Raw genomic sequence first — 11,425 nt, forward strand, 5'->3', positions numbered from 1 at the left:
TGGACATCTATTAAAGAATTCTCGAGGCCTTGCATAATATTTGGGCTAAAATCATAAATTAAAATTGGCTAAATCGAGCCGTTTAGCAACACTGTTTCTTTTTATAAATATAAGATCGAAAAGTCATTTTGAATTTAGATTCAAAAAGTTGTTATAAATAAATATAATATTCTGAGCCATCAAAGAGTTTAAAAAATGGACTGACAAAAAATATTCTCACTATTTTTCAGGATTCGGTTCAGATGATTTCTAAAAATTTTGCATCTAACTTGATCCTGTTCTGGTTCTAAACCCCGCTTTGATAACAAAGTTCTTCCGGCTTCCTTGCGGAAAAAAACTGGCCAGGTGAAGGATGGGTTGTAGACTAACATAAAATAATTGATATTTAAAAAAAATTAATTTTAATGTTATATTTGATTATTTAATTTGTTATTATATAAAATAGAATTAATATTTATATACTGTGTCTAAATTAATCTTAGTTTCATCAGTATATTGATTAAATATTTATAATTATTAAATGGTAGAAATATTTATAAAAATTATTTATATCTGCTTAAGTTTAAACAATATTATAATGATTTTTACCCAAGATCTTCCCCGGGGTTTTTTTTAAAAATATATTTATTTTTAATTTTTATAGATAATGACCATTGGTTTTAAAATATATGGCTTGGTCTAGGTATTTTTAGACCCGGCCTAGGTATATTTAAAAAAATAAAACTACGGCTCGGCCCGTGTACCCGGGTCTGCAGGTCTCTGAACAATATAAATCAGTTGGTAGCTCACTGTTTTAGTTTCACATGTAAATAAACACATACAAACTTTTTGAAAGTCTTAAAAATTCAAAAGTTTAATTTATTTATAAAAATTCTTAAATATGAAACCAAAATGAGGGTCACCAGCTCATTTATATTTAATGAAGCTCCAAAGTGCATTTTAATGGACGAATCATTAGTTTAGGTCAATGGCCTCTACACTTTCTGAGCGATGAAAGCAGAATATCCCCCTCCCCCTTTAGAAAAATGGGCAATTATTTTTTGACACCCATACACCCATAAATTTCAAAAATTATTTTTTATTGGAACAATCGTTAATATATAATATAAATAAAATAACATATTATTTTTAAATTAATCATTTAGACAAATTATGGGAAGAGAAAGCAAAAGAATTTATAATTTCATCAATATTTAATTGTTTAAATAAAAAAAAATTTCCATTGATAAAATGCTTAAGTTATTAAGAAATGGATCTTTCATAGTACTACGAAGTCTTGTTTTAATTAATTTAATTTTACTCAGGACCCTTTCGGCAATACGTGAGGTAGTAGGAATGGTTAATAAATAAAATTGTTAAATTAAGAAAAATTTAAAAGTAGATGATAAGGTAAAATAAACGAATAGTTTTTCCAGTCTGAATTATAAGTCTCAGAATCAGAAGAAACTAAATAATGTATTAGTAAAAAATTTAATAGAATAAATTTATAATTCTTAGAGTCTGTCACTTGTAATAATTACATCCCCCGTTTTAGCCATCTTATAAATATTTCGAAATCTCAACATTTCTTTGACTTGAATTTAAATGGTAAAATTCACAGGTATCCTCGATGTCATTTTTAACGATTGACTTTTCCGCCATTCCATTTGATGTAAAAAATGGTGTTTGATTTAAAAATTTCATCGATTCATCTTTAAATCTTTCATTAAACTGCATAATAATCAAATCAAGTGTATTAGTTGTGCAAAGGTAGAAGGTCCAGGGTGTAAATTTGGCAAGGACGAGATAAAGAGAGCAGTGAAAAAGATGAAGAAAGGGAAGGCATCGGGTTTAACGATGGTGGTATCAGAGATGTTTAAAGGTTCTGATGATTTAGGGATTGAATGGTTAATGAATTTAGCAAATCAGATTGTCACAGAAGGTACTATTCCCAAGGACTGGCGAAGAAGTATAATTATCCCAGTATACAAAGGGAAAGGTGATCCTTTAGATTGCGGGTCTTACAGAGCTATTAAACTCTTGGAACATGCAATGAAAGTATTTGAGAGAGTGTTAGAGAAGCGGTTAAGGGAACAAATTAAAATTGATGAAATGCAGTTTGATTTTACATCGGGAAAAGGCACGACAGATGCAATTTTTGTGGTGAGACACATTCAGGAGAAGTATCTTGCGAAGGAAAAGAAACTCTATTATGCGTTTGTTGATTTGGAGAAAGCATTTGATAGGGTACCGCGTGAGATTACAAGATGGGCCTTGAGAAAATCCGGTATGGAGGAATGGTTGGTTACCGCAGTGATGGCAATGTATGTTGGAGCACAAACAGCAGTACGGACGGATTATGGTGATAGTGACAGCTTTGAGGTGAAGGTAGGACTTCATCAAGGATCCGTGCTGAGTCCATTATTATTTATCTTAGTAATGGATGTGGTGGCTAGAGAAATGCGTTAAGGATTTCCCTGGGAGATATTGTATGCAGATGACCTTGTATTAATGGCAAACAGTGAGGGAGAATTGAGGGATAAAGTTAGTAAATGACTATGGAAGCAAAGGGCCTGAAAATGAATGCATCAAAAACAAAGGTGATGATTGGTGGGGAAAATCTAAAGATGGAAGAATCCGGTAAGTGGCCTTGTGGTGTATGTGGGAAAGGAGTTGCTAGAAATTCTATCCAATGCACCAGATGCCAGAAATGGGTACATAAAAGATGTAGCGGGAAAAAAGGCAGTTTGATGTTAGAAAGAATGACCTTTATTTGTAAAACATGCATGAAAGGAATACATAATAATGATAACCTAAAAAATGGTGGTCTGGATATTGGCAATGGGTTAACTCTAGAAAAAGTGGATAAGTTTTGTTATTTAGGTGATATGCTAAACGCAGATGGTGGTGAAGATTCTGCCGTTGTTGCAGGGATCAGACAAGCTTGGAAGAAGTTCAGAGAGATGTCGTCTATTCTTACAAATAAAAAAGTTTCTCTGAAGTTAAAGGGGAAAGTTTACGTAATCTGTGTGAGGAGTTGTTTAGTTTATGGCGGTGAAACATGGGCAATTAAATCAACTCACGAAGCCAAATTAGAAAGAACAGAGATGAGGATGGTTAGATGGATGCGTGGGGTATCTGAGAGAGAGAAAAACTAGCAAGGAATTGCGAGCAAGATTAGGTATAGAAATGATTGGTATGGTAATGCGACGAAATAGACTAAGATGGTTTGGGCATGTGGAACGTATGACAAGAGATGACTGGGTAAAGAGATGCACAATGATGGAAGTAGGAGGATCAAGACTAGAGGAAGACCCAAGATGACGTGGACAAATGTGATAGAGGCGGAGATGAGAAGCATGAATCTTACAAGTATTGATGCTCAGGACCGTCAAAAATGGAAAAGAAAAATCAGAGGGAAAACTGGCCTAATCGCCATAAAACGGAGAAGAAGAAGAAGAAGTGTAGCGTAAAACACTGGTTTTTAGCTAAAATAAAATAAATTCCTAATTTTTTCTTAAATTACGTTTTAATACCCTTTATAAGGTAAGTATAAGCAATTAAATATTTAATAAAAGAATTACTTTGTTATTTGTCTATTTTTGAGAAATATTCTTAGAAGTTACTATTTCAAAGCTTTCCTTTATATCGTTAAAATTAATTCTACCATGTCTTTTTCTAATGTGGTCTGTCCATTTATCGTCTCTTATATTATGCCATGTGCAATTATTAATTAAGCATCTGTATTTTTTTTAGTTAATATTTTTTGACATATTTTGAAATTGGAAAAATAATTTTATGACAAGAAATCTCGGATAACAACCTAATTTGCTAAACATTAACCAAAATTTAATAAAATGTAATAATAAGACACCCCTCCCCCTTCCCCACTTATTATTTAATTTAATATGTATAACGGAATTATGAGGTCGAGCCCGATATCAAAAACCAGAAATCACTTATGGATGGGTGTAGTAAAACAATAAAAGAATTAATAAAAAAAGTACAACCACTCAAATTTTTAGAAGCAGTTGCTACGGACCCACTCCCCATTGTATGAACCACTGGTTTAGGTGAGTCACTGCTTTGATAAAAAGAATATTTCGAATAATTATAACTTATGCCAACATTTTTTTAAAAGGGTCAAGAATTTTTATCTACATATTTCGCACAAAAAAATATTAGTCGATATAAAGCCAATTTTTTTTTATAAATTTAGTTCATTTTTTAGAATAAAAGGATGGGGTTCGACAGTCCGATATCCATTACAAATTACTATATTTTAAAAACAAAAATTGATGAAATTTTGAAAATATATTCTAAAATAAATTTAATAAAGCTACTGAAGATTTGTGGTCACAATTATTAACCATTTTCAAGTAGTATTACTTGCTGCTTGAGATTTTATAGATCCCAACGAGAGAACTATGGGGTTCAAAATAAAGCACATATTTTATATGAGGGAGCAATTATATTTTCGCCTTATAATTTTTAAAAAAAGAGGCTATACTCGGGTTGGGTGGTATGTTAATTTTTTTAAATATACACCGGGCTGGTCATGGAAATTTTTTTTAAAGATTACCCGGGCCGGTCTAATTTTCAAAACGGAATATTTGAAATCTCTATTATCTTTTCCGTACCGGACCGAAAAAATTTTATAAAAAAAATACGGGTCAAATTTTTTTTAAATCAGGGCTGTGCAAATTATACTTTTCAGGTCTCTATTTTATGTATGATTTATAATACATCTTCAGACAATTACCATTATACATTTTAAGGTGACCAGACTAACGGGCTGGGATAAAAAATGGGCTGAGTGAGAAAATTCTTCAAAATATTTTCATGTGTCAGGCCGAAGTTTTGAAAGTATTTTTAAAGCTGATAATTGGGAAAACTTATGTCGCCTTCCTTCATAAAAAAAATATCACGGGCCAGACCTGATAACCTGTAAAATATTATATTTTAAGGACTTAGTAAAAATAAATATGGGCTGGTCCTAAAACCTCAAGAGAAAAATTTTCGTGGGCCAGGTTTTCGCTCTAATCATCTCTAAATATAAATAGTATATATATCATTTATTTTAAATATGTCAATTTCGCTCAAAAAATTTATAAAATTATCATTTTAGTCAGCAGAATATTAGCATGTCACCAAATTCCCATAACATTACCATGCCCGGTAGCTTTTCCTAATTTATTCTAACAAAAAGCAGGAGAAATTACCCATAATTTATATTGAAAATAATGAGTTAAATAAAATTAATCTCGTTAATATTTTTTCAGAAGATTTTTAAAGTGTTATTAAAAGTTACTTTAAATAGGAACTTGTGATGACACAAATATAATATTTATTTTTCCTAAATATTCAGGATTAATGTATCTTTGACTTTTTATTAACAATAAACCATTTTCAAAGCTGGTATCTAAAAAGCGTTTTCTTTTTTCGACAAAAATATAGGCCTAGACTAAACAAACTTTCTTTAGGAGAGCTTGATATAAATGAGATCTTTACATTTTTTCCAAAATTATTAGTGTGGTAAAGAGTGGATTTCAAATTTTCCTTATAGTTTCCCCAATTTTTATATTGTGTTTTTTCTTTTAAATAACAAATTTTTTAAAAATCACGTTCAACTTTTAAATTAATTACCCATTTTAAGGATATGTTTTTTATGATATGACATATAGCCGCAATTTATATGTATAAATAATATTTATTCACAACCCTAACCCTAAATATTCTTCGTCGTAACTTTTTGTGATAAGAATGTCAGAATTAAATGTTCACCTTAGCTTATAAGTTTAAAATTTTTATTTTTCTTTAGTATATTTTTTGGAATTAGAAAAGCTTTGATAATATATATTCTAATTGTCCTATTTTTAATATTTGTATTCGTGCCAGTGGTTGAAGCAATTCTGACAAAGTATCACCTCATGGGAGATTTTTGTACAAATTTATGAAATTCCCACTTGTTAACATTTTATTTTTTAAAAATGCAAACTACTGACTTATAGAATATTGCAGGTCTAATTGCGAAATTTTTTGGGTGATTCAAATTTATTGATGCAGAACATAGGCGGTTCAAAAATAATATTATTATAATGCGTATAAATTCGTTTATTGGTAGAGCTGATTCCATTTTTCTGAGCACCATGGAAATATGCCTCATCCGGTTAGAACTTGTAAAAGCGAATAATATTGTCTAATTAACAGCATGGCTGGCTTTTGAAATTATTTTTTTAAATGATAGGATTTGATGAGCTCCTCATGTCCACTAAATTAAAAACTGGTTAACCCTGCACTTCTTTTTAGCGCTAACTGTGAATGAGGTGCAATCCATGTACTATGGATTTTTTTAAAAGAAAAACTCGGGTTGACAACAAAAGGTCTGAATATTTTTTTAAAAAAAATTACTAATTATGTCCTTACTATAAAAATCATTCATTGTTAAGCCTGTGTAAAAAGAAAACCCAGGGTAGTACTGAGGTTTCTGATTTTTTTTCACTATGGTTACTTTCCGACCGAATGTGAGGAGACAAAATCAACGAAACCTTTTTTTCTTTTAGAAAATTTTTTTAACACAAATTGCATTCATTCGCATTACACTGACTTTTTAAATATTAATTTTTTTTCGGGAAATTAATATTTAAATAAAAATGATCATATGTTTTATAAAAGAAAAATAATATCGTGTTTCAATTTCAATTATAAATTTTTTTTCCATAAACTCAGCTCGATACAAACATTTATAATTTTTCAAAATAATAAGGGCAACAAACCTTTAAGTAATGGCATCGCTACGCGAGGGGAGGGTAAAATCGTTATTTTTTAAAAAATTCTATAGGTATTTTTTACTATTTAGAAGGTCTAAAATAATGTTCAAGAGTTAGCGAGCATCAACGCCATAGCCTCTCAAGAATTCACGATGTACTTTAGATATAAATTTTCCTTTGCAAATTATGAGGACATATAAATTAGTTGTTCCAAATATACAATGATGCAAGTGAGGCTTCGAATTATCGACTAGGCCTACTAAATAGATCAACTTGTCTACTAAGTAGCTTAAGTCCACCAAATTAATCGCTTTAGTCGAGTTTTCCTGACTATGACTCGACTAATTTTTAACACCAGTTGTTATCTTTATACATTTGCAGAAGAGTGCTCTAAAAAAACTTCAAATTGAGCTCATTTTCTAATTTGCTTAATGTAAGTCAAATGATATCTTTGCCCTTTAGAATCCATTCTAGCTTACTTTTTATTCGCTAATTTTTACTACATATCAACGCTACGGGGAAAGCTATATTTTTTAAAATATCAGCTAATTAAAAATTAGAATGCTATCAAAATTTCGTCTTAAAGCTGCGGATGAAAAAGGCTAACTAGATCGGGGTTCTTTTCTATTTTTTTTTAAAAAAAAGAGTATATTTAACTCTTTTAAATACTGTTTTTAAATTTTTGAAAAAAATACCGCCTGTTAAAATAACCAAGTATAATGCGTATGTTTAGAAATAAATACAACACCAAAATATTTGGAAGCGAATATTATTAACCTTCTATTTTTATTTTAAATTTCCATTAAAATCGATCCGCAACTACATGAAGTGTTTTATTATGATTATGATATAGTAAAAGTTTGGTTCGGGTTCAGAAATTTAGAAAACACGGGTTTCCAGCTTCGGGTTCTAAACCCTGGTCAATAGCACTTAATTTCAAGAGAAGATGATTTAACTCTGCCCTGGCCTCTAACAAAAAGAAATATTTTTATATAATTTTATTTTATAATCAATTGCGAAAAAAATAAATAAAATAAAAGAACATTTATATATATAATTTAGTATTATTTAAGTAACGAGTTATTTTTTTCGGACGTAACAAGTTTCCTTTTAGAATAACGCTTACAAGCACATGTTTGTAAATTTAAAATGCGAAACTATATTTTATTTATTAATTTTGAACCCATTTTTTTAAAAAAAATACCCGGGTTAGGCCGTATATTTTAAAACCGAATATTTAAAATCACCATTATTAGATATATAAATTACGAAAATGTAGTATCTTTTCAAAAAAAAATCTGGACAGAGCTGATAAACCTTTTTTTAAAAAAATACCGGGCTAAAAATTTTAAAAAAAAATCCAGGCTGGGCAAATGTATCTTTGATTAGCTAATTAAAAGTAACATAAGTCAGCTGTCGTGCCTTTCCTGATTTACACTTCGACTAATTGTCTTTATTTATCACTATATGAATGCAATGTTATTTAATCGACGTGCAAACCACAAAAGGACACTATAGCTGACTCCCATGTATGGACACTTTTAAATGCAGATGCATTAAGTGAAAGAATCGCCAATCTAATAGTATAAATAGTATATACACATTATTGTTTATGGTTTAGAGAATTGGAAATTTGTCAATTAATTTGATGAAACAAATCATTATTTTTGAAAATAATATCGGATTTTTTTTATATGCTCCAGCTTTGTCTGACGGAACACTTAACGAAGTTTTTCCTCGTCATATTAATTTTATTTAAATCATTTTATCCAAATGGCCACCAGTAGATCATGCCAAGGCCTCGACCAATTCATTTTATAATATATTTAGGTACGATCTTTACAATATTTATCCATTCCACAACATAAATAACTAAGGGCTTCTTTCCTTTATTCGTTAATCTTTTATACCGTTTCAGTTGATTCTATGCACTTTTTTTCGTTGCATTTAAAGTCAGCTGGGAAACATAATTCGTTAATTTATTTAGATGTCATTAGTTAAATTTTACAAAAATTAATATCACATTAGCCAACAAAATTCTTCGCTATACTGTTAATTAGCGATACCCAGATTTTCTAGTACTAGTTCTAATCGGACCAATAGTTGTTGCCATGTAGGCCTATTCAAAAACGAATTCGAATCGAATAGTGCATTATTCATATTCGATTCGTTAACGAATCGATTTACTATTTGAATTCGTACGAATAATAAAATCTACTATTTGTATTCGATTCGAATTATTCGAATATTTCGAATTAATTTTTTTTAATAAAATAAATAAAAGGAGTATTATGATTTATAAATAATTTTAATAAATTATAAATTAATTTTTTTTGAAGAATTTGGTGTAGACTTTAAAAAAATGTCAATTTTATTATTTTTTTTAATAAGGTGTGAATGAAACCTATTATAATGATTAATAAGAGATGTTGTTTTACTCTTGCAATGATTGCAAGCAGCCTTTTCACTATCTTTAAGGATTTGATATTGATCCCATATGATTGCTCTCTTTTGTGAGGAAATTTTCTCATCTTCAACATCAAGCATAATTTCATCAGAAGCAATCTCCTCTAACATAATTAGACTAGCTAACAATAATTATTGTAGAAATGTAATATATTTTTATGTACCTCTGGTTTGTGTAATTTTTAATAAAATTTATTATGAGATTCAAAAAATAAACTTTTCATGAGATTCAAAAAATGTGCAAATAAAAATTTAAATTTTCACTTCAGAAATTTTTAAATATGTGCTAGAATTTTTATAAACACAAACACATCACCTGTCCGATTGGCAGGTCAACAAATAGAAATGACAAATGTTAGATTCTGTCCAAATACATCTGTGCCTACCGCCCAAACAGGAATATTAATGAACCTATATTGGCATTAAAGATACTAATACAGAAGTGTGACAAATATAAATTACCATTCTATTTTATCTTCGTCGATTTTAAGCGAGCGTTTGACAGTGTTATTCATGATTCTTTGTGGGCAATCCTAGAAGGATGTGGCATTGACGGAAACATCATTAGGATTCTAAAGACACATTACGGTAATTTCTTCGCCTCGCTTAAAATTAGTAATAAAGTTTCTCCCCCCTTTAGAACTAAAAAAGGAGTAAAACAAGCCCCGCTGTTGTTTAACATAGTTATGAATAAAATAAATTGATTCGCTGGGAGCTGCAAATCTTCTAGAACTTGGACTCAATGAGCCTTGGTATTTGGAAAATAGGGTGATTTGCTATGCAGATGACTTAGTTATGATTGCCAAGAGCTTGGAGGAGGCCCACAATCTAGTCTTGATACTAAATTCTTTCAGCTTAAAGGTTGGATTGGATATAAACTTCGATAAGACGGTGATTATGCCTTCATCTCATGCGCCCCCATTGGTTGATTGGATGGTTGGGGGAAAGTTGGTCAAGGTGGTGTCCTCCTATAAATATCTTGGGGTAAACATGGACTTTAGGGGTAGCTGTCACGAAGAACTAAAAATTAGAATTCATAATGCAAGGGTTGCTTTCTACAAATATTTCAAACTGTGGAAATCCAGGGAGATATCGGTTCACACTAGGTTACGTATTTTCAATTCCACAATCATCCCAATTCTCCTTTACGGCGGTGATATATGGGAGATTACGAAAACAGAGATCAGGAGGTTACAGGTGTTCGTCAACAAATGTCTTAGGATAATAAACGGCATTTTTTACCCTAACATTATCTCTAATGTTAACCTTTGGCGGAGGTCACGTCACACTCTAGTGCAAGTGGCTTGGAAAAAGAAACGTCTGACCTTTTTTGCTCACATTCTGAGGAATCACACAAATAGTAGCCTGGTCCTGGAGGCGATCAATTGGTTATACTCATTCAACGGCAAAGTCTATGGGAATAATAAAACTTTATGGTTTTATAGGGCAGTGAAGGATATCTTGGATTTAAACCTCAACACGAATCAGTTTTTAAGGTTGAATAAGGATAAGAAATCAATAAATAAATTGTTGAATATCAAATCAAATTATTTGAACCTCTCATAAACTGCTCCCTGACACAGGTTATTTTTATTTTATCTTCTTTATTTTACTTTTGCTCCCTTTTCCTTTCATCTATTATTTGCTATCATTTTTCTCATCTTAAAGTTAGGTCCCCCTTTGCCTTTAAAATCTATTATGTATATAAGCATCTTATGAGTGTGGGCTGTGCTTATTTTGTCCTTTCCACATCAGCCCATAGACGTTTAAGTAATAGTCCTTGGACTATTACGCGTACAAGTACGTGCGGCTTGCCCACAAACGTGTGAAGGGCTCCTCATTTTTATCCCCTTTTAATTTGTCCAGTTAGATGGATATTGAGGAAAACCTAACGTAGCTCTGTTGTATCCACAACTAGAGGGCGTAAACGTTCTATATCACGTATTAAACAATTTATTAAATATTACGAATAATTCGTTTTATCTGAATACGAATAATTATTTATTCGTATTCAGATAAAACAAATAATTTATTATTCGTATTCGTAATTATTCGATTAGATTCGAATTATTCGAATCGAATTATTTTTGAATAGGCCTATCTGCATTACATTATTTTTAGCCCAAGCATATTTTTTTAAATAATTCGTCAACATGCTAATTATTTATTTACTTATTTTCGTTTCCTTATTTTCCTGTTTTTCGTTGCGT

Source organism: Gordionus sp. m RMFG-2023, chromosome 1, assembly GCF_954871325.1.
Source record: "Gordionus sp. m RMFG-2023 chromosome 1, tfGorSpeb1-WG-v2, whole genome shotgun sequence".
NCBI lineage: Eukaryota > Metazoa > Nematomorpha > Gordioida > Chordodea > Parachordodidae > Gordionus > Gordionus sp. m RMFG-2023.